The 23,360-nt window shown below is 37.4% G+C and overlaps 1 protein-coding gene across 1 annotated transcript in view; it reads right to left on the bottom strand.

Annotated features, from left to right (window-relative positions):
* GPR141 (G protein-coupled receptor 141) overlaps window positions 1-2,167 on the bottom strand; it is a 53,315-nt gene extending 51,148 nt beyond the window's left edge. Inside the window, exon 1 of the mRNA XM_017519476.2 lies at window positions 2,012-2,167. The gene's annotated coding sequence lies outside the window, so the exon portion shown is untranslated. The remainder of the gene's footprint in view (window positions 1-2,011) is intronic.
* Window positions 2,168-23,360: the final 21,193 nt, after the last annotated feature.

The following is a 23,360-nucleotide window of genomic DNA, read 5'->3' as shown; positions in this document are numbered from 1 at the left end:
GACCCTGTCTCTACCAAAAAAAAAAAAAGAAAAAGAAAACTAGCCAGATGTGGTGGCATGTACCTGTAGTGTCAGCTAGTGAGGAGGCTGAGATGAAAGGATCCCTTGAGCCTTGGAGGTCGAGGCTGCAGTCATTGGGCCATAGTTGGGTCACCAAACTCCAGCCTGGGCAGGAGAAAGGGAGAGAGAGAGAGAGAGTGAGAGAGAGAAAAAGAGAAGGAAGGAAGGAAGGAAAGAGAGATAGAAAGAAAGAAAAAGTGAAAGAATGAAGGAAAGAAAGAAAGAAAAAGAGAGGGAGGGAGGAAGAGAAAGACAGGGAGGGAGGGAGGGAGGAAGAAGGAAGGGAGGGAGGGAGGGAGGAAGGGAGGAAGGGAGGAAGGAAGAAAAAAAGGAAAGAAAGAAGAACGCACACTTACACTTTTGCATGCAATTTCAGAGGATTGGTGTATCACTCTAAAGACCATCCAGGAACTTCCTTAGCTGAGCGTCTCTTATCTAGTCTACATCTTCATTTTATAATTGTTGAAAATCATTGCTTAGAAGAGGGGTTGGAAAACTGTGTCCCCTAAGCCAAATCTGGCTTACTTCTTGTTTTTGTACAGCCTGTGAGCTACAAATGATTTTTATAGTTAATGGTTATATAAGTACCAGTATATTAGCCTCAGTTCTACTATTTTAGGATCCTTCCTGTTATGCAGTACTTTAAAAATGGGATGGAAAGAATTATAATTACCATTACTTCACATGATATTTTGAATATACTTCTTTTAGAGATTTCTAAATACCTGATTGCTTACAGATTGTTTTCTTCTGTTGACTAGGGCTGCCTGAATAGTTTCAAACTCTATCTGAAAATAATGCAGTAATAGAATTAAAGGACTTTCATTTTCTAGCCTTTTGTAGAAAAAGTTTTCCAAGCCCTAGCCAGGAATGCTTAAATAATAGTCCCCCAAATTATGCAGCCAATTATCAGAAAACAGAGGACTAGAGTTCCCGCCACCTGATTCCTCATCCATTAGTCTTCCTGTTACTCTTACTGGCTGATTAAAATCCTGACTAATTAATTGAGTTAACCCCAATAATACAGAAAACAAAGACATGTAATTCTCAAGTACTTAATAAGAAATTTCTCAGATAAGTAACTGTGCAGTTGTGTAGAACACCGAAGTCCAGAGAATTAGTGATGTATCAAAAGCCACATAACAAAATTGTGAAAGAAACAAAATTAAATGCTTATAGTCAGGTTAAGTGTTACTGGCTTATTTAAAAAAAAAAACAAAAAAAACTTTGCATTGTATTTCATTCCACATATTTGAAAAATACTACTTCTTGGAAGTAGAAAATACTGGATAGAAGGTATTTTACTTAAAGTAAAATTATTAGAACACCGTTCCTCTTATTTATCTTATTTAAGAAGTTATTTCAGGATCATTCCTGTTATGTAATACTTTTAAAACGGGATGGAAAGAATTATAATTACCATTATTTCACATGATATTTTGAATATACTTCTTTTAGAAATTTCTAAGTACCTGATTGCTTACAGATTGTTTTCTTTCATTAACTAGGGCTGCCTGAATAGTTTCAAACTCTATCTGAAAATAATGCAGTAATAGAGTTAAAGAATTTTCATAATGAAAGAAAATTAAGATGTCACTTAAAAGATAAGCATTTGAATAATCACACATAAATTCAATAGTGCCAGGTGCCCTTAAAAATTCTATAATGTGTTTAGCCAGTTTTTTGAGAGATTCTGAAATCATTTGTGTTCATATTTATCAATTAAAATTAGGTTTTACCTTCAGAGAACATGTCCTGAACAGTAAGAATAGCACAATTCTTTCTATAAAGGAGGAGTTGTGGTCAGAGTGAATAAGCTTTGAATAAGCTTTCTTTTTATAGCAAAACTGTTGGAAGATTCTGAATTAGGATTATGCCAACTAATTCAGTGTGCTTTATTTCTATAGCATCTTCATTCATGTCTCCCCAAACTGAAGTCTTCTGCACTTACCTTGAAAAACCAGATTTCTCAGGAATGGCTATGGAAATGGGCCACATGTCTGCCTTCCAAATAGGATTCTGTTTGAACAGCAGGGCTGCTGGGGCACTTCCATGGTCGGCATGCATTTGCAAAGGCTCTGGACAGCTCACCAAGCAAAAGGAAGTGAGTGTGTTCTAAGTTCCTCAGAGTGTCAACAGATCATAAAACCTCAAAACCATTTCAAACACAATAGTGTTGAAAAACCAAGTTCTTAAAGACGAATTGTTCAAGTTGCAAAACTACAGAGAGGCCAACCGTCAAGAAATATTTTTGAAGGATTTATGACTACTATGAATCAAGTTTTAAAAACGTTATTTGAACTAAATTTTAGAGATAATGGGGAACAACACGATATTATCAAAAATGAAAAGGGAAGATGAGCTGTGTATTGTGCTTGTGGTGAAGGAATATGTGTAATTTTTTTTTTTTTCAGCAAGGAGAAAATTTCCAGAGTTGCTCTATACCGCACTGGTAACTTAGGGCTCCCACTCTTATAATTGTGTTAATTAGCTGTTACTGATAAATGACATTGACTGGGATATGACACTATAATTATGCCATTTAATTAGAATTAAGAGAGAAAATATTTAATATCAGAGTGTGCTATAGGGGCAGGGGAGGGGAGCAAATTTGTCACAGCTTCACTTTTTAGACTGTCAACATTATCTCCCAAAGAAGCTGCCCACACAGTTGTAGTGATATACTCTAAGTATTGAAAAAAAAGAAAAATCAGTTCCTCAAACTGCTTTAACTTGCCTACCATTTTATGACCACTATATAAATTGGGATTTTATAAATGTTCTGATAATCATATAAATCGGCGGTCCCCAACCTTTTTGGGAACAGGGACAAGTTTCATGGAAGACAATTTTCCTCAGAAAGGGGTGGGGGGTGTTTCCAGGATCATTCAAGCACATTACATTTATTGTGCACTTTATTTCAATTATTATTACATAATAATATCTAATGAAATAGTAATACAACTCATCATAATTAGAATCAGTGGGAGCCCTGAGCTTGTTTTTCTGCTGCTAGATGGTCCCATTTAGGGGTGATGGAAGACAGTGACAGTGAGAGATCATCAGACATTAGATTCTCATGAGGAACACCGCAGCCTAGATCACTTGCTTGCACAGTTCCACAGTAACTCCCATGAGAATCTAATGCCGCCATTGATCTAACAGGAGGTGGAACTCGGGAAGTAATGCAAATGATAGGGAGCAGCTGTAAACACAGACGAAGAGTCTCTGGCTCACTTGTCCACTGCTCACCTCCTGCTCTGCAGCCCGGTTCCTAACAAGTCACGAACCACTAATGGTCTGTAGCCCAGAGAACCCCTATGTAAATATCATGATAATATTATATAAAAATTTGTGAGTTAAAAAGTACTAATTTATTCAATCTCAATGTTTTACACATTCCCTCATTTTTAAACTCCATTTTGACATTTCACTATTTCAAAAAAAAATTTTTAAAGGCATCAAAATAATACTGGCCCTGGGTTCATTCTACTTTAAGGTCCCTAAGTAGAATGATAACTTTTGTAATTTGGGGTGATTCCTGGTCTTCTTTTCAATGCTAAAACACTTTGTGCAGTTCTGTTTTCATCAATCTTCACATTTCTTACTCCAAACTAATGTTATAAGTGCTTCCAACTTTGTTTCTTAGTTTGAAGGAAACATTTCTATATCAGGAAACTTCAATTTCAGCAGATGTGTATTCTTTCTGTTATATGAGTTAAAATCTTATCTGCTTCAAAATAGCTCGTGCTAGAGATACTTCAAGCTTTATTAATTGTAGAGAAGATTGTTGCTGATAAACCCTCCTGCTGAGAGCAGCTTTAAAAAATGAACAGAATGCAAAACCTATAAGTTTGAAGGCTTTAGAAAGCTGCCCAGGCAATGAGAACATGAAGAAATAAAATCCCCAGAAGAAGGGAAGTACAAAAAAAGTGAACCTGATTTTCAAGTCTTGAGTACTTTTTACTCAAGTAAGGCACACTTGATTTGAAAGTAGACACTGAGAGGTGAAGAAGCAGGTGAAATGAGGTGGCTAAGATGCTCAGAAGTAAAACAAATCTGGCTTAAGATGCAAAATTAAAGTCCAGAGACCACTAAGGAGGAGGTGCCCTTATAATTACCTCAAATTTTCAGTCAAGACCCCTGAAGGACTATACCTTAGGAGGTTGCATGCACTAACAATATTGTACCATCACAAAGTTGGAGCCCAATTTCAAATCAACTAAATGACTTAGGTAGGTAGACAATCACTGAATAGATTAGGATATTTGCCACCATCAGAACAACCTCCTCACACACACACCAAGCAAAAGTAAATACTCTCTGGAGGACGATAACACTAACCAGATCAACAAATTGGCTCTCGAACTTTTTTAACACAATGTCCAAATTTCAGTAACTCTTAAGAGGCGTGTCTGAAGATAAGTCTAGAAAAACAGACCATGAAAATAAACAGAAAATAGAAACAAATGCAGAAGGACATTCAGAATCAATTGGCTTTAAAACAGCTGTAATTACTTGTTTGAAGAGAGTACATGAAATATAGAAAATTTACACTAGAAAATATTTTTTAATCAAATAGAAATTCTGAAACTAAAAAATAAAATAACTAAAATTACTCAACTGTAGAGGACTAATAGATTAGACACAGAGGTGCAAAGGCAATCCCAGGTGGGAGCCAGAACTGCTCAAAGAAACCAAGAGCAATAGTAAGAGCAAATGTGTGGGTAAACTTGAGTGCATACTGAAGATACGTAATAACAATGGTAATCATCTAACAGAATTTAAAATATAGGTAGAGTCAAAATTCATGACAATAGTAGGATAAAGCATGGAAGAGATATATGTTGAATTAAAGTGTTCTGAAAGTTTTGCATCTTCTTGAAGGTGGTAAAAGTACTAATTAATTATGGACTTTCATCAGTCAAGAATGCTCACCATAATCCTTGAAATAGTCACTAAAAATAGCAATAAAATTAGCAAAATAAAACAAGAAAAATGAAGGAAAAATATGAATCCAAAGATGCCAAAAAGTAGAGAAAAGACATATAGAATGGATAGATAAGTAGAAAGCAAAGAGTAAGAAATCAAATTTAACCCCCCAAATTTGATGATAATAATATGTAAATGCAGTGAGCAGTTATCAGATTAGACTTTAAGGCAAGAAATATTATTGGCAACAAAGAGAGGTAATTTCATAATAAAAGTGTCAATCTTTTTAAAACATTACAATTCTGAATTTGTTGCACTTTTAGTCTCAAATATGCGAAGCAAAATAATGACACAACTAAAGGGAAAATGGACAAATACATTATCATAATAGAAGATTTTAACAAACCTCTCTGATACAGCAAGTGGACAAAAATTCAATATGAATATAATACATTTGAACAATGCTATCAATAAACTTGACTTAATCTATGCACCTTATACCCAGCAAATGCAGAATTCACATCACATGACCAACCTAAATTGACCCAATGGTAGATATAAAGCAAATATAACAAAAATAGTAAGAGTGAAACTACACAGAGTATGTTTTCTGACAAAAGGGACAATTAGGCTAGAAATCAATAACAAAAAGATAACGTTAAAACCTTTACATGTTGATAAGTACTTGACATACTTCTAAATAAATCACAAGCTAAAAAATGAATACAGATGAAAATTAGGAAATACTGTTGTTTGAATGATAATGAAAATTCAATTTCTCAAAACTTTAGTATTACAATTAAAGCCACATTTAAATGCATGTAGTAGCGGTGGAAAGGTGAAATGAAGGAAACTCGGGACAAGCAGCAAGAAAGAAGTAAGAAAAATTAAGCGGAAGTCAATAAAAGATAAAGCAATTATATAATAGAGAAAAATCTACAAGTTGGTCCTTTTGAAGACTAATAAATTTAATAAATCTCTGGAAGGATAGAGAAAAAAGAGTGCACACAATACAAAGATTTTTTTTTTTTTTTAAAGAAGGGGCTTAACTACATACGCATCCTTCAGGTAATAAAATGCTAACAAAAAGATATCATAACAGTTTTAGAGCAATGATTTCAATAAAATGGTAAAATAACTTTAAAAGCCACAATTTATGTACTAAACTGCCACATGAAGAAATATGTAATATAAATAGTTAATATCTAGAGAAACAATTGAAATCTGTAACTACAATCCTTTGAAAAGAAATTTCCAGGCCTAATGATTTTATGTGAATTCTTCTATACATTTAGAAATAACATTAATTTTACATATATTATTCCAGAACACAGAAAAAGAAAGATTTTCTAACTCATCTTTTGAAGTTATTGTAACTTCGATAGCAAAATCCAGTGAGGAAATTACAATAAAGGGCCTAAGCAAAGTCTCCTCTGATTTATATAGACACAAAACTCCTACACAAAATATTAGCAAATAAAATCTAGTGATATATAAATATAAATTATAGCTGGGCATCGTGGCACAAGTCTGTAATGCCAGCACTTAGGGAGGCCAAAGCAAGAGGATTTCTTGAGCTCAACACTGCGGTAAGTTCAACACTGCAGTAAGCTATGATCACAGCACTGCACTGCAGCCTGAGCAACAGAATGAGACCTGCCTCAAAAAAAACAAAACAAAAGAAAAAAATTACACACACACACACACAGACACACACACACACAATAGCACGGCATTATGGTCAGGCGAGAATTATTCCAAGAAGACAAGACATGTAAAAATCAGTGACTGCAATTCACCACATAGACAAAATAGAGGAGAAAAATCATAGGATCATCTCAAATAGAGGCAGAAAAATTGCAATAAAATTCAACATCCATCCATGATTTTTTAAAAGGCACTACAAATGAAGAATAGATGGATACATACAAAATCCTACAGCAAATAACCTGCTTTAATGGGAAAATATTGAATGCTTTCCTCTTGATAGCAAGTATAAGTCAAGGATGCCATCTGTTGCCATTCTTACTAAAGATGTTTTATTGAATCCTAACAGAATGCAGTGAGGCAAAAGAATTAATAAAAGGTATAACTATTGGAAAGAAAGAAATAACACAGTTTTTATTTGCAAAGGACTTGTTTTATACATATCAAATACAAATACTCCACAGATAGACATAGAATTAATTTGTTAACTATTGCAAAGCCAAAAGTTATATGTTAATTTTCAAAATTTAAATGCAGTTCACACTTGCAGCAAAGAAGCAAGGAATGCAATTTTTAAAATAATACCATTTAAATTACCATCAAAATGAAACAAATTAAATACCTAGGAATAAATTTAACAGTAGATAAGCAAGTCTTCAATGTAGAATAATATAAAATCATGAGAGAAATTAACAAATATGTCAATGGGTAGAAGATTATGCATTTCTTTCAGGTAAAAAGATTCAATATTTTGAAGCTATTACTGCTTCCCCAAAACCATCTATAATCAATATATACCTAATAAAGAACCGAATAAATGATTTTTTGATAATTAACAAGTTAATACAAAAATTTATATGGCAATGTAATGAGCCTTAAATGTCCAAGACAATGGAAGAAAATAAAAATATTTGAAAGACTAAATTACCAGATACCAAGACTTATTTTAAAGCTAAAATTATTAAAACAGCATGGCACAGTCATAAAGAAGTATAGTATAGAGTCCAGCAAATGATCCACATGCATATATGAACACTTATTTACAAAAACGGTGACAATGTAAAGCAGTGGGGAAGAAGAAAAGGGAAAGAAGAAAGAGAAAAAAAAGAAAGAAAGAAGACATAAAGGAAGAGAGGAAAAAAGGGAAGGAGGGAGGAAGGAAGGAGGGAAGGCAGGAAGGAAAGCAGGAAGGCAGGAAGGGAGGGATGGAGAAAGGAAGGAAGGAAAGAAGTCTTTTCAATAAATGGTGTTTGGTCAATTAGACATTCAAATCAGGAAAAAAAAAAATGAATCTTGAGTTTCTGCCTCACATTATTTGCAAAAAAAATCAGTTCCAGACAGATCATTGACCAAAATGTGAAAAGTAAGACAATAGGTCTTCTAGAAGATAACAAAGATTATCTTCTCGACCTTGAAGTATAGGAAAATTTTTTTAAGGATACAAAACTCACTAATCACTAAAAAGGAGACTGAGTCAAACTATTTTAAAATAAGATTTTATGCTCATGAAAGATATCATCGAGACGGTAAAAAGACAAACCATGGAATGAAAGCAGATATTTGTAGTTCTATAACTGACCAAAGACTCATATCAAATATATATAAATGAGAAAAAAGAGAGATAATATATAAAAATTCCTACATACAAAATACATGGATAAGCAATTTGCAAAAGAAGGTTTTCTCATAAGTATGGGTGATGTACTCATCTAAATTAGTCATTTGATAAATGATCATCAAATATGACCATGGAATACCCCTAAATATGTATCAAATTGCTTAAATTAAAAAGACTCACGATACCGAGTATTGGGGAGGATGTGGAGCAAATAGAATTTGCATACACTGCTAGTGGTACAGCTAAAGCTTGGCTTCTCTAGCTCAACATACCTTTGTCTGATGATCCAGCAATTTCATTCTTAGATATGTACCCAATATAAATGTGTATGTATATGTATCAAAAATATTATGAGAATGTTCGTAACAAATATGTACATTAATCAAAATCTGGAAGTCTTTGCTCTGGTGCGACAATAAAATGTATTATTTTTTTTAAAAAATATATAGATGTGTAGTTGTTCTTTAAGAATTAAAATGAATGAAATAATGTTGCATGCAGAAACACAGACACATTTCTCAAACATAGTATTGTGAAAAAGAAGGCAAAAACAAAGAATTCACTGTGTGGTTACATTTATATGAAGTTTAAGTACAGGCAAAACTGATCTATGATGTTGCAAGTCTGCTGGTGGTTACCACTGGAGATATAGGGGCAGTGGGAGCAATTCAAGGCAAAAGGGGTACTTCTGTGCTATCTCTTGATCTAGGTGGTGAACACTCACATGTGCTTACTTTCTGATAATTCATCTGGTTGCACCCTTGTGATTTGTGCATTTTTCTGTCTAAAGAATATCCTTAAATAATAAAAGTTCATTTTTAAATGTCCCACACTAAAAATTTAGTGGTACAGATGATTTAACACCAATTATTTTCACAGTTTCATTATTTCTAAATAATGATTGAGGCAACATTGTTTTCTCATGTGAAGCTTCATATCAAATGTCCTCCCTCTCTGAATTACTTGCATGCTACAGCTCATTTTCCTGGGAATGATGCTAAAACATCCTCTTCCTCACCTTTAAAATATATTTGTCCAATGCTTTATCTCATTGAACTAAATGCCAGAACAATTAGTTCCAGATCCATATTTAGACCTCATTTAGAACAAATTTGCATATGGCATTTGTGAGCTTCCAGCTCTTACCTGCTAAATCAACGTGCAAAGTAAACTCTGGTTGAACTCTGCTGTAGATCTTCAAAATTATCTTAATCACATAAAAAGAATAATTTCCAATATTGGGACTCCACACAAAAATGAGGGTGGTGATAACTTGCCAAATATTTGAAGAGCAAAGGAAGGATCTGTGAAGCACAGAATCTCAGTGGTTGGAACTGCTCATTGATATTGGAGACACAACTCCAAGTACCATCTCTACTTGCTCATCTTCTGACAGCTATGGCATTTAAAGTTATTTATTACTTACAAATGGAAATATTTTCTTATACTAATGACCCACATTTTTAATTCCCATCTTATAGCCAAGGAGAAAAAAGTTTAATCCTTTTTCTACATGACAGACCTGCAAGTACTGAATGATGTTGGTCTCGCCCAATCTGAGTCTTCCCTTCTCCATGTCTGCAATCTTTTAAAGCAGTACTCACGTGATGTGGTTTTGAGTTCCTCCATTTTCCTAGGCACGTTGTTTACAACACCCATCAGTTTCTGTGAGTTCCTCTTTCTTAAAGTATTCATCCAGAACTGCACCGAATGCCTTCAGTGTACTCTGACCTGTGAAATAAAATTTCTCTCCTCTTATATGGTGCTTTAAGACCTGCCTTCAAGCACAACTTCCACCATCCTGTCATTTTGGACCCAGTAGAAGGCCCATTTGTCGATAATTATTAAACTTCGTTTATTCCTGCCTTCTTCAGGACTTTTTAGATCCTGTCTGACCACTGGTCTCATTCAAGATGTGAAAAATTGTCCAAAACAACAGACCTGAGATACAAGTCCTCCACCAGCTGCCTGATAGCCTCCAGGTGGGCACCAGTTAATCCATGAGTGTACTTTGTCTGGAAATATTCTCCAAATATCATACAGTCTGTGTTTCCATAAGGTCAACATGGCCAACAGTGGTCTTGACAAATACCTCTCTGAAAACCACATACCTGCGACTAATTAATATTGTCCATCTGCATTCTGATAACCTGTCCAAAATATCCCTGTTGCAACTGAGCTTTCCAGCCATGTGACTTAGGGTGTAGATGCTACACTCACAGTAATACAAAGAGATTTGGAAGCTCACCTGCACTCAAGTTCCTCCCCTTCATCTAGTAAACTGGGTGTATGTAGAAAGACCATATAGACTTTCTGAGCCTCATTTTACTAATTATGACAGTGGGGTGATTGCCAATAGCTCTATTGTAGATTTTTTAAAACTTTGTTTTACAAGCTGTGTGACCTTTGTTTAAAGCAGTATTTTCTCTTTAAAGTGTTCAACAAATTTCAAACTCCACATTTCAGAATGATCTGAAACAGAGGCCATCAAACATCCCCAGTGCAGAGGCATAGGTGCTTACCACTTAATGCATTCAGATACTATATTTAGTTATAAAAACCTTTTTCACCTGTAGATAAATATTGTGGCAAGAAATGGTGATATGATGATGATGATGATGATGATGATGATGATGGTGATATTCTGGCTTCCACCCTGAGGTCTACACCTGGAAGGCTTCTGCTGTTGGAATAACTTATGTCACTTGCTTGGCTTGTCAGAGTATGAGAAATTGTATTTATACTCATGTCAGGATATTGTAAGGTATTTTAGGGCAGTTGGTAGGGTGACAAACATTTTATGGGGAACATGAATGTACCTCAAATCTGTGTTTCCTCTCAGCAAAGGACGAGATTCAAGGCCTGTGTAATTCTCAGGAAACAGTTACATAGTGCCATTTTTAAAGCAGAACATGTTTTTCCAGAAGCAGAGCAGCATGCACTGCTCTATGGGAGACTACACTCCTATAAATAGTGAAGAAATCTAATGGCATTTTGTCTTAGGCAGGAAGGCTTAGAATATCAGGGCAGAATTCCAATTTTTAATCTATTTACTCATCAATAAGTTTCAAACACACATATGCACACATATCGAATAGATCTAGTAACTGAATCACCAAACAAGAGCTTTTATTCAAGGCTAAGCCTGATCAGCGCCCAGTTATGTGCTTCAGACATCCCAGCCATTTTTAATGAAATAGTCTCCGACTTTTTCTTTTGACTGTAACCTTAACTTCTTACCTCACTGCCTACATTAGTCAGGGTTCCCTAGGGGGACAGAACTAATAAGATATATATATAGGGGCATTCATTAAGGAGCACTGACTCACACAATCACAAGGTGAGGTCCCACAATAGGCTTTCTGCAAGTTGAGGAGTAAGGAAGCCAGTCCAAGTCCCAAAACCTCAAAAGTAGAGAACCCAACAATGCAGCCTTCAGCCTGTGGTCTAAACTCCAAGAATCCCAAAGCTGAAGAACTTGGAGTCCAATGTTCGAGACAGGAAGCACCTAGCATAGGAGAAAGACAGAGGCTGGAAGACTCAGCCAGTCTAGTCTTTCCATGTTCTTTTACCTGCTTTTATTCTGGCCATGCTGGTAGCTGTTTAGATAGTGCCCAGGCAGACCGAGGGTGGGTCTGCTTCTCCCAGTCCACTTACTCAGATGTTAATCTCCTTTGGCAACACCCTCACAGATACACCCAGAAACAATTGTTTGCATCCTTCAGTCCAATCAAGTCAACTCTCAGTATTAACCATCACGCTGCCGATTCTACATTCATTCAGCTCTTGACAGTTTAGCCTTATCTCCCCTTAGTGGCTCTGTGCTGCACCTTGGACATGAAGGTAGATTTGGCTTCTTCAGTTACAGGCAATCACTCTCTACTTGATCGAGCCCTGGTTTAGAACTTATGATCAATGATAGTTTCCTTCGTTACTTAACACTCACCTGATAAGAAACAGTTACACTGTCTTTACCTTAGTGTCTTTAAAAGTTTTACTCTAAAAAAATCCATGGCTTACTGTTTACTTAACAACCTTCTCTTAATCCTTTATTTTGGTCCCTGAATCTCTTGAGTGTATTTCCTCCAAGGATAGCTTTATCGATTCATTCAAAAATGCTTATTACACCAGGCATTGTACTTAACAGCATAGGTACAAGCCTGCCTGTTAGCTTGATTCTGCCTTTGCCAGGGAACATGTCATCTGCTTGTGCAATGTCACTCAGCAGCCTCCTTACATTTGCCAGCATTGCACTAGACTGTCTCTTTGTGTTTGAATTCTTTCACCTTTATGCACCAGTCTGCCTCTGACACACTTTCGCTTTCACTACCATTTCAACTCACACATCAAAACCTTAAATGATCTACCATAATAAACCCAATTGTTTAGATTCAATATCCATATTTTATATACCGTTCGATCAAAAGGGGCATCTGTGAAATTAGGAACTATGATTCATCTACTACTGCTTCACCAGCACTTAGCACAGTAGCGCCAAACACACTGCATGTGCTCAAATGTTTGTGTGGTGGGTGGATGGATAGATGCTTACTTTGTTCCAGGCACACAGCAAGAATTTCATAATTTTTTAATATTATCCCCACAACAATTTTAGGAATCATCAGTTTTGTTTCATAGATAGGGAAGCAAACTTGAAATACTATGGTAATTTGCTCAAGGCCATTATTAACAAATACTATTATTACTTATTGTGTTAGTCAGATTTGCATGTATGATACTTATAGTCCTATTGCTAGCATTTACTGAATACTTATGCTTTCAACAAATATTTTTTCCCATTATCTTACAGAGTCCTAAGGCAACACTGTCAGGCAATGATGTGTGTTTTCTCTATGGGCGGGACAATCTAAATGAGAGCTGTTAAATGTGATCTTTTCACTTACTCACGCTTCTCTCTCCATGGTCAACCCAGGAAATGGAGCATACAAAAAAAAACTTCTGCTTTTTTGGAAACAGCATTACCTAAAGCAAATAAAATCCGTTTACATCTACAGTTAGTTGCTCCTCTAGTTCCCATTGCCGGAAAGTCATCGGGATCACTAAATTGTCATCACTAAATCAATTTGGAACTTCATCTTCCATTAGTGATAGGGACCAGAATAGAACCACAGGTTTTGACATCCTTTGATTTTATTAAATATATGTATTTGTTTTTTCTTACACATTGTATCAGTTAAACAGGTAATTAAACCGTGGTATGTTTTATGGTAGGAATACTCAACTATGAATCAGGTTCATCTAATTTCATCATTCTTCATTTAAATGTACTCTACCACCAAGTCAATATATCTATTAATTGTTTTCAGGTATTGAATCTTTCCTAGTCTTCAATTTCCTTCTATTCATCTACAGAAACTGAAGTAAGTACCAAACACCAGGAATCGAAAGTTGACACAAGGATAAAATTTCCTGTAAATTCACGTTTTTGAAGAACACAGCTATTGCTCACCCAGGGATTTTCCCATTCCCTTTCAAATAGATGTCAATGTTGTTTGGTTGGCAAAGTGCCAGCTATGGTGGATCTATTCTTAGCCAATAAATTTTTAGCCAGTCTTGGTGATGCACATCCTCTTTGCTGGTGATTGGTCTAAAGATGGGAATATCACGCAGGCACAGCCACTGGAGGTTCCTGAGAAACACTTTGCTCTCCCATTTTTTAGGGGGTTAGTAGGGAGATAACAAAGAGACCTGTCCTTTCTTTTTGAAACTGAGTTGAGTAAGAACAAGCTTCTATGGCTGTCCCATGCAGGCATACATCTAAGAACAAGCAGCCAACATGCTGAGGTTGGCATATTGGATGATTAAAGAGCTGGGTCTTTGACATAAGTCCAGGCACTGCACAAAAGCCCTGTTCCTCCATGCGTTCTCAAAAATTCTTCCAATATGAGAAAATTTAATGCCTGAAACTTTTTTCACATTTAGTTAAGCTTTCCGTTTCTTTAAGTGCAAAAAGAAAATCCCTAACTTAATGTGTGTTGCTAGTTGCAACTAAAGAGAAAAAGGGAGCATTTGCAAACTTAAGAGAAAATTTAACAGTGCTGCCAGAAGCCAGAGCTAACATGTGTCACCTCCCTCTGTCAACTTGGCCAAGTTGACAAGCCACAATTTCTTAACAGAAAAAAAAAAAAAAAAAAAAAACAACCAGGAATACAATACTTCCCTCACCTGATTACTGCAAAAAGAAAATGTTCATGACACATACCTGATATGTAACTAGTGTCACGTAACTGATAAATACAAGTTTCTGTGGTTTCCTTAGAATTATCTCAGTAGGTGATGAAGTACTGTTGAGTAATTGATTGTTCTTTTTGCATTTAACTGATTTTTTTACGACAAAGGCTACAGGAAAGGCAGGAAAATCCTCCCTCTCCTTATCTCCAGGGGCCTCTCTGAAGAGCTTTTTTCATTAATACCCACTGTACCTTTTTCATTGATGCCACTTGCTATTTCAGCCTTTCCTGTCCTAATTCATAGACAGTATCCTACCACTGCAAAAACAAACAAACAAAACAAAACACACACACACACACACACACACACACACACACACACACAATTTTCATAGCTTCCACCATCCAGCTAATTCTACCGAAAAGCTGTAAAATAAGCCAACAGGCAAGTAAAGGTAGATATCAGTGAAATTTCCCTGTGTTTTGTGGGTTTAAGACAGGGTCTTGCTCTGTCACCTAGGCTGGAGTGCAGTATCATGATCATGGCTTACTGCAGCCTTGACCTTCCAGGTTCAAGCAATCCTCTCCTGAGTAGCTGGGACTACAGGTATGTACCATCACACCCAGCTAATTTTTTGTAGAGATAAGGTCTCCCTATGTTTCCCAGGCAGGTCTTGAGCTCTTGGGCTCAAGTGATACTCCTGCCTCAGCCTCCCAAAGTGCTAGGATTATAGACCACGGCATCTGACTTCCTGTTTTTTTAATCATTCCTTCAGCATTGTTTTTCTAGAAAATAAAGTTGCAAGAACTCATTTGGGGAACATTGGACCAAGATCACAAATTCATCCCAATAGTATTCCTCTGAAAGGACACCAATAAGCTTGTCCAGTATCCAATATAGGTGAGCACCAGACACACCCATACTGTGGCTGCACATGCCCTGCAACTTTGCATACCAAATTTTCCCATTCTTCTCCAGTTTTGGTCTGATTTTAGACATGTTCTCCCATAAGAAATATTTTCCTATCTCGCTCTCTAATCTGAAAAAGGAGCAATTAATATCTTCTACCTTGTAGCCATTGAAAGGATACACAGATTGCTGGAAAAAACAAAGTACTTGTCACAAAGAAAACACCGATGACTCAAATACCACCCTTTGAGGCAAGAAGACCAGATACGTATGTAGATTCCTTCTCCCCCAGATATGATAAAATAAATAAAATGCATAATGCCAACATGATTTCTTGGCAGGGGAACTCCCCCTGCTGAGCGTATGTTTACCAACCTTGGACTCATGACTGCAAGTCTTGACTGGCAGACATCCTGGTGAGCCAAAAATCAAGAATATTTTCTCGGTCTGCCTTCTTATCTTGCACTCCCATCGTGTTTCTGCTATGGATTTTGGCAAAAATAAGTACACTTTCTAGAAACATATTTTGCCTGGGATAAGTTTTAGAAGCTAGGACTACTGTGATAAACTTTAAAAATATTAGACATTCGATGACTTTGCATTGGATTAATAACTTCAGAAGAACTATATTCTTCCAAGTCCAAGGCTGCAATGCTACCTTGTATCAAAATCCCATCAGGCTGACAGAATAGATTAAGAATTGAGTAAACTAAATCTGGAAGCTTGGTTTCTTTCCATTTTAACTTTCAGAGCCAAGTAAATTGGATGCCAGACCTTACTTCTTTTGGTCATTAATGTGTTTGGATCTTAACTTGCAAGAAATTTTATTTTTTGAACAAAATTCTCTCCCTTGGGCTATCATGATGGAAGTCACTTAGATTCCAGATTGGGGTGTCTCTTTTCTTTCTTTCTTTCTTTTTTTTTTTTGAGAAGGAATCTTGCTCTGTCACCCAGGCCAGAGTGCAGTGGTGCTGTCTCGGCTCACTGCAACCTCCACCTCCCAGGTTCAAGCAATTCTCCTGTCTCGGCTTCCCGAGTAGCTGGGATTACAGGCATGCACCACCATGCCCATCTAATTTTTGTACTTTTAGTAGAGATGGGATTTCACCATGTTGGCCAGGCTGGTCTTAAACTCCTGACTTCAGGTGATCTGCCCACCTTTCCCTCCCAAGTCTGAGATTACAGGTGTGAGCCAACTTGCCTGGCCTTGGAGTATCTCTTCTAACTCAGCCTCTTCATGTTATTATCTGATCTCAATGCAGGAGCCTATATTAAATAATGTAGCTGGATAGAATATGGGATGAAAAATAATACAGCCAATAAAAATTTTAGCTTTGGGAACAGAGTGACTACAGGGTTAATTTTATTTAACGTTTTGTCTTGACCATTTTCAGAGTCTTTAGTGAAAAAAATAATAAATAAAGTCCTAGGAGGACCCTAAAAGAAAGAGTTGTTATTAAAGGAGGAGAACTGTGCTGATAGAATTCCCAAAGGGGTAAACACACACTCCTTGATTAGCATAAGCTTGATGGTTAACCCCACTGAATCAAGAGAAGCAGCAGCTGAGAAAATGTTAGATGGCTTCCAGAAGAGGAAGTTTTTCCTTATGTTCTCTTGCCTACCTCTTAATGCTCCCCAGAGAGGTGAGAACAATAATTATGTAGATGAGCAATAGCAGTTGGTCTCCACGCTTCTATGTTGGGTGGAGCCAATTTATCAAAAGCCCTCCACATGGAAGAGATTATCTTTTTCTTTTTTCTCTTCTTCTACCTGGGACCTATGAAAGTTGGAAGTCAGCCCCTCAGTTTCCTCCCTGAAAGCCATTCCCTGTGTCATGAATTTGATAAGCCCGTTTAGCTCTCATTCCCTGTGTCATGAAGTTGGTAAGCCCGTTTAGCTCTCACACCAAAACCACAGCATTCATTATCACTTTACACGCATGATAATCCTTAGTTGGTCTTTCTGGATCCTTTGTCTTCTATCTCTAGTCAGGTGGACCTCATGCAAAGAAATGGGCACTCAGCCTCTCCTCCTCCCACAACCTGCACATTGGCCAGTTTCTGTCTTCTCTCGGCTTATATCTCATCCTCTTATCCTGTTTTGTCACCTTTCATCTCATTTCAGCCTCCATGTTTTCTTGTTTGTTCTTGAGAATACAGAGTAGATGCCCTCAAAGGCATTGTTTTCTCTTGTGAACAATCATCAGAAGAAGGCAACTGTTAGGATTCTTGTGTTTAGAACCCCCTAGGTTTCTCCACCACATGCTTTCATGAGCCTTGAGTTTGTGTTGTTGCCTCTTTCTCTAAGTGAATGGGAGTAGAGACATAGTGATGAGGCGGCAGGAGAGAAGGAAGGTGAGGAGAGAAGAGGAAGGAGAAGGAGTTGAGGAGGAGAGGGGAGAGAATCCTCACTGCCTCAGAAAGGAGGTCGACACATTAAGTTAGGAATTTCCTGGTCTTTTTGCTCGAATCTGCTAAGGATGCCTTTGTCCTGTCTGGCTCTAGTTTGGTTTCAAAATTATAATAAATGTTGGCCAACAGTGATGGCTCAAGACAGGACCACTCATGCTGTAGAAATAGGTAATGCCTCATGGGGCTGGCAAATCATAACTATATGTGAGGTCCTTTCTGAAGCAATTGTTAAGAAAGAAGACTCATGCCAGGCAAGGTGTCAAAGCCTCAGCAACAGAAAGTGATTGGCTCATAGGTAGTAAGAAGAATTTACCAACAACAGTATAAGTTTGAAGAGGAAGGTTTTATTAGAAAGAGCACCGCAGAAGAGTGCAGCAGGGTGCCTCAGCAAGAGAACTGAGTGCATGGTGGTGAATTTTTCCTTACGAGTATTTAGGGGCCTTAAAGCAGGAGCTTAAGAGTAAAATGGATCACATCAGCCATGTAGGTCATGACAAATGATTACATTTGTAGGAATTTTGGTGTTTTGATGTCAAGAAGGGTTACACAATGAGTTTTGACATGCATGCATTCCGGAGATGTATAGAAATTCTAGTTATAAATTTTGCAGAAAGAAGCCTGAAACCAGGTGCTGGCTTTAGATAATAGGGAGGTCTAATTACTTCTGGACCCCCTAGATGAGAAGTTGCCCTCTGGATGGTCTGCTTGATGGCCACCGGGTGATCTTTGCTCTTCTCAACACAGGAAAGAAGAAAGCCAAACTAATGAGTATGACTCTCAGCCCACAAACTAGGGCATAAGAAATGTCCTGTTTGTATTCTATTCACATGATTTTCTGACTTCTTGCCCCCATTCCCACAGGCTATTGAGAAAAACTTAACCCGGTTCTTTCTGGAGATTCCTTCTCTGCCCTGAGCAGTGCGTCACATCCAGAGTCTCCAATGCTGCCAAGGTCCAGCAGGGCAGAAGGAAGCTGGCATCGGGTCCTTCGCTGCTTGTCTGCCATTGCCCTACCAGGTGGCTTTAAGAGGACATTAAGATCTCTGTCACTGCAGCTGATGGAAAACACAGGGAACACCAGGCAGCCTTTCTCTTGTATTCAGCTGCCCCTGTGGTTATCTACCACCAGGACAGTGCAGGATCCCTCTTTCCTCACAACCAATAAACCTGCTCCTGTACTGCCTCCAGCCTGGGCAGACCCTGAGTCCTTCCCTAATTCTCATTAAGCCACTTCTCTATCAACAGATCATCTCCCTGCAGACCTGAGAATGTACAGACAAAAACCACACACACACACACACACATATATGTATGTGTATATATATATATATATATATATATATATATTTAATCTCATGACAAACTTCTGTACTTGTTTCAACATGGGGAACAAAAAGGGGATTAGATCAGTAGAAAAAAAACATAAAACACTAACCAGCCATCCACCATCCTAACCACAAACACCCTTCTCTTTTCTTTCCCCACCCCTCTGTCTCACATCTTAGTGTTAACCGCATATTTACCATAAGAAAGGATTGAAATAAATGTAGAATTTTAAAATAATAATTGTTTTTCAAAAAACAGAATGTAATAGAATACCCCCATTTTTCTAAGAGATAGTTTAATTGGTTTTTCTCTTCTTTTTTCCTTTCCCCTTTCACCTACTTCCCACTTAGCTCTTTCTGAAATACAAAATAACCTCTCACCTCTCCCTCCCCAGACATTCCCTACAAGGCAAGTTCATCTCTGTGCTCTGGGTCTTTCCTCTAGAGTTGACAGTCTATTTGCAGACCAAAGTATATTCCCATGGAGCTCCCACCTCCAGGAGCATGCTTTAGGCGTGTCCACTTGGCCACTTCAACAACTGACTGCTCACTTCATCCTTTACCTAATAAAAGTGTTCACTTTTTGTTCCAAAGGCAAAGTGGCACATTCAAGGCAAGGTGAACTTCCCCCAAGCTAGCTTCAGATATAAATTCCTTTTCTTGTACCAATGAGGCGGGAGAATAGAGTCTGGGGACAGAAAACTTAAGGCCAATTTGTGCTAACTTCCTCAAAGAGAAAACACCAAGGTCTCAGTGCAGGAAATCTAATGCTAATTCATGCTGACTTCCCAAGACATCACTCTTGTTAGTTGGACTCTACATGCAGAGAGCAACTAACCTGCTTTGGGGCTACAAGTTCATATTTATTTTGGACACTTTGGTAAATTCATAATACTATGGTGAAGAAAATAATAGTATACAATGCCACAACCCCGAAGTAAACACAGATGAGGTACTGATATGCACACAATATGGAAGTTTTCAAGAATTTTATGTGGCAGGTTAACTGAGTTGGAAATTAAGGGTTTGAGTTTTCTCAGCTGTAAGAAATGTAGCCAATATTTCTATTTAGGCATTATATATTTCAATACTCAAAAACTTGGAGCCCAATATTTTATGAGGTTATCTCTACTATGGAATGTTCCTTTTGCTAATATAGAGTAATATTAAATTGTCCTGTTTAATTTTTAAATTTTTATCTTGAATATGCTTTTAATATTTCTATTGTCTTCCTTGAGTCTGTTCATGGCTTCCTAATACCTAAATTTTACTTTTAAGTTCATTCTGAGTTCCCTGTTTTAACATCTGTTTTAGTTTGAGAGTCTGTTTTTGGTAGGTAACTTTACTCATGACAGATATTATCACAATTTCTGCTTGGTCTTACTCCTTGGAAAGCTTAACAGGGAGCATGGCAAGAAGGCCTCAGGAAACTTAACAATCATGGCAGAAGGCAAAGGGGAAGGAAGCATGTCTTACATGGTGGCAGATGAGAGAGAGAAAGAGAGAGAGGGAAGAGAGAGAGAGGGGAGAGAGGTGAGGGGGGAGAGAGAGAGAGAGAGAGAGAGAAATTGCCATACATAAAACCATCAGATCTTATAAGAACTCACTATTCTGAGAACAGCATGGGGGAAATGGCCCCCATGGCCCAATCAACTCCCACCAGGTCTCTCCCTCAACACCTAAGAATTACAATTTGGATAACAATTCAAGATGAGATTTGGGTGAGGACACAGAGCCAAACCACATTACTCCTGTAATCACCCAAAGGGTTCACCTTGCCCAATGCCTAAACAGAGTCAATTTATCAAGAAAGGGGAATTACAATGAAAAAAAAGTAATTCACACAGAGCCAGCTGTGTGGGAGACCAGAGCTTTATTATTACTCAAACCAGTCTCCCCTAGCATTCAGGGATCAGAGTTCTTAAGGATAATTTGGCAGGTAGGGGTTCAGGAAGTGAGGAGTGTTGATCGGTCAAGATGGAGATGAATCGTAGGGGGTCAAAGTGAGTTTTTCTTTCTTTTTTTCTTGGGTGGGATTGCGGAACTGCTTGAGCCAGATTACTGGTCTGGGTTGTGTCAGCTGGCACATCTAATGCAGAGTCTGCAAAATAGCTCAAGCACTGATTTTAGGTTTTATAATGGTGATGTTATCCCCAGGAGCAATTTGGAGAGGTTCACCAGTGTGTGTGAGGTGGACCTATTTACACACTAGTAAAGTATTTGACAATAAATGTCCTGATCACGTTTCACTAATAAGAACAAATAGAATTGGTATAGAAGCAATCACACTGTGAAACAATTTGTTTTAAGATCGCTCCATCTTGTCAGAACTAGGTGTTGTCTCTGCCCAAATGTTAGCTGTCAGTCTCTTTAGGCGTTTCAATTCAGACAAACGAGGCTCTCATTCATACTGATTACCAGTTCCAATCATTGGGTTAGCACAATCACTTTAGGGTAACTATATTTAAAAGAGCTGAATAAATTAAGCAAAAACAACACAAAAAGTTTCCTTCACATTAAGTATAAAATCTGACAGAAACTGTTATATATAATTTTGTGTACCTTCTCCTAACTCTTTGGCCTACAAAATAAATTCCAGCACCTCTCAGGTGAATGCTAAGATCCTGAGTCTCTTTGCATGTCCTAAATCTGTTTGTCTCCAGTCACTCCCCAGTTCTGACCACAACTTTCCTACTTGCCAGACTTACTATTTACTATTTTCCAGTTGAACTACAAACTTTTATATCTTGATGAGTTTACTTAGATTTTTCAAAATGTATGCTCCCCTGCCTGTCCAATGAGAAGAATTTTATTCATTTCTCATGACTCAGTTCAAATATCTCATTCTTTGTAACGTCACCTTCCTTTTGAGTAAAGTTAATTGTTTCTTCAAGCTTATTCCTATAGCAATTACCACACTCTAGCACACTGGTATGTAACACCGATATCTTTCAGAGAAGGAACTGTGTACTATTTATATTTGAATCCCCAGACCTAGCACAAATGGAACAAATGTCTATTCCTTCACTCATTTACTTAAAAAATTCACTACTGTTAAATCAAGTTTAGACTAAAGCTGCCTCCTTACATATTTAAGTTCAGCCTGAAGGTTTTGCTGTACATTGTGAACTACAAAGAGTGGAGGTGTAAACCAACCATAGCCCACACCTGCGCCAATCACTGAGTTTCGGCCAATCAAATGTAGGCAACTGTTCAAACTGTGTTCATATAAGTCACAGAGCTGAAATCAATCCAGTTGTTTCTGTACCTCACTTCCATTTTCTGTACATCATTTTCCTTTTGCTGTCTGTAAATCTTCCACCACGTGGCTGCACTGGAGTCTTTTTGAATCTGCTGTGATTCTGAGGGCTGCTCAAGTTGAGAATCATTCATTGCCCAGTTAAACTGCTATAAATTTAATTCTGCTGAAGATTTTTTTTAACGTGACTCACCATATTCCAGGCACTATTCTAGGCTCTCACAGTGCAATAGTGAAAGAACAAAGTCTACTTTTATAGAACATCCTCAATAAAAAAACAGTTTAGTTGAATTGAAATTTTTGAAAATATTATGTATTCTTATAAAATGACATGCCTGGCTTTCAAAGAAATTTAGTGTAACTAATTTAGTCTCTATCTGACTTGTATGAGAAATCATTCCTTTGTGATGCTGTTTAGCTGCTTTTTTGGAATTTATTGAAATAATAACAGTATTTTTTTCCTTTATTATAAAATACTTAGCATAGAGTTATGAGCTTCTTTCAGCAATTATAAAATGAATAAGTAGCCATGGAGGTTTCACTGAAACTTGAAACTACCCTGGGCTCAGCAGGTGCCCTTAGCACAGAGTAAGGGCTCATTAAGTATTTGTAGAGTGAGTGAGTGAGTGAATGTAGTCACAGAACAATGTTTCTGTTATAAGATAGTTATTGAGAACGCTAAAATGATAACTACATACTGGTTGCTTAAAATATATATGATTTCTGCTGGGAGCAGTGGCTCACGCCTGTAATCCCAGCACTTTGGGAAGCTGAGGCGGGTGGATCATGAGGTCAGAAGTTTGAGACCACCCTGGCCAATATAGTGAAACCCCATCTCTACTAAAAGTATGAAAAAATAGCCAGGTATGGTGATGTGTGCCTGTAGTCCCAGCTACTCAGGAGGGTAAGGCAAGAGAATCGCTTGAACCCAGGAGGTGGAGGTTGCA

Source organism: Cebus imitator, unplaced genomic scaffold, assembly GCF_001604975.1.
Source record: "Cebus imitator isolate Cc_AM_T3 unplaced genomic scaffold, Cebus_imitator-1.0 Scaffold749, whole genome shotgun sequence".
Classification (NCBI taxonomy): domain Eukaryota; kingdom Metazoa; phylum Chordata; class Mammalia; order Primates; family Cebidae; genus Cebus; species Cebus imitator.
This window is presented reverse-complemented; position numbering and strand designations above follow the sequence as displayed.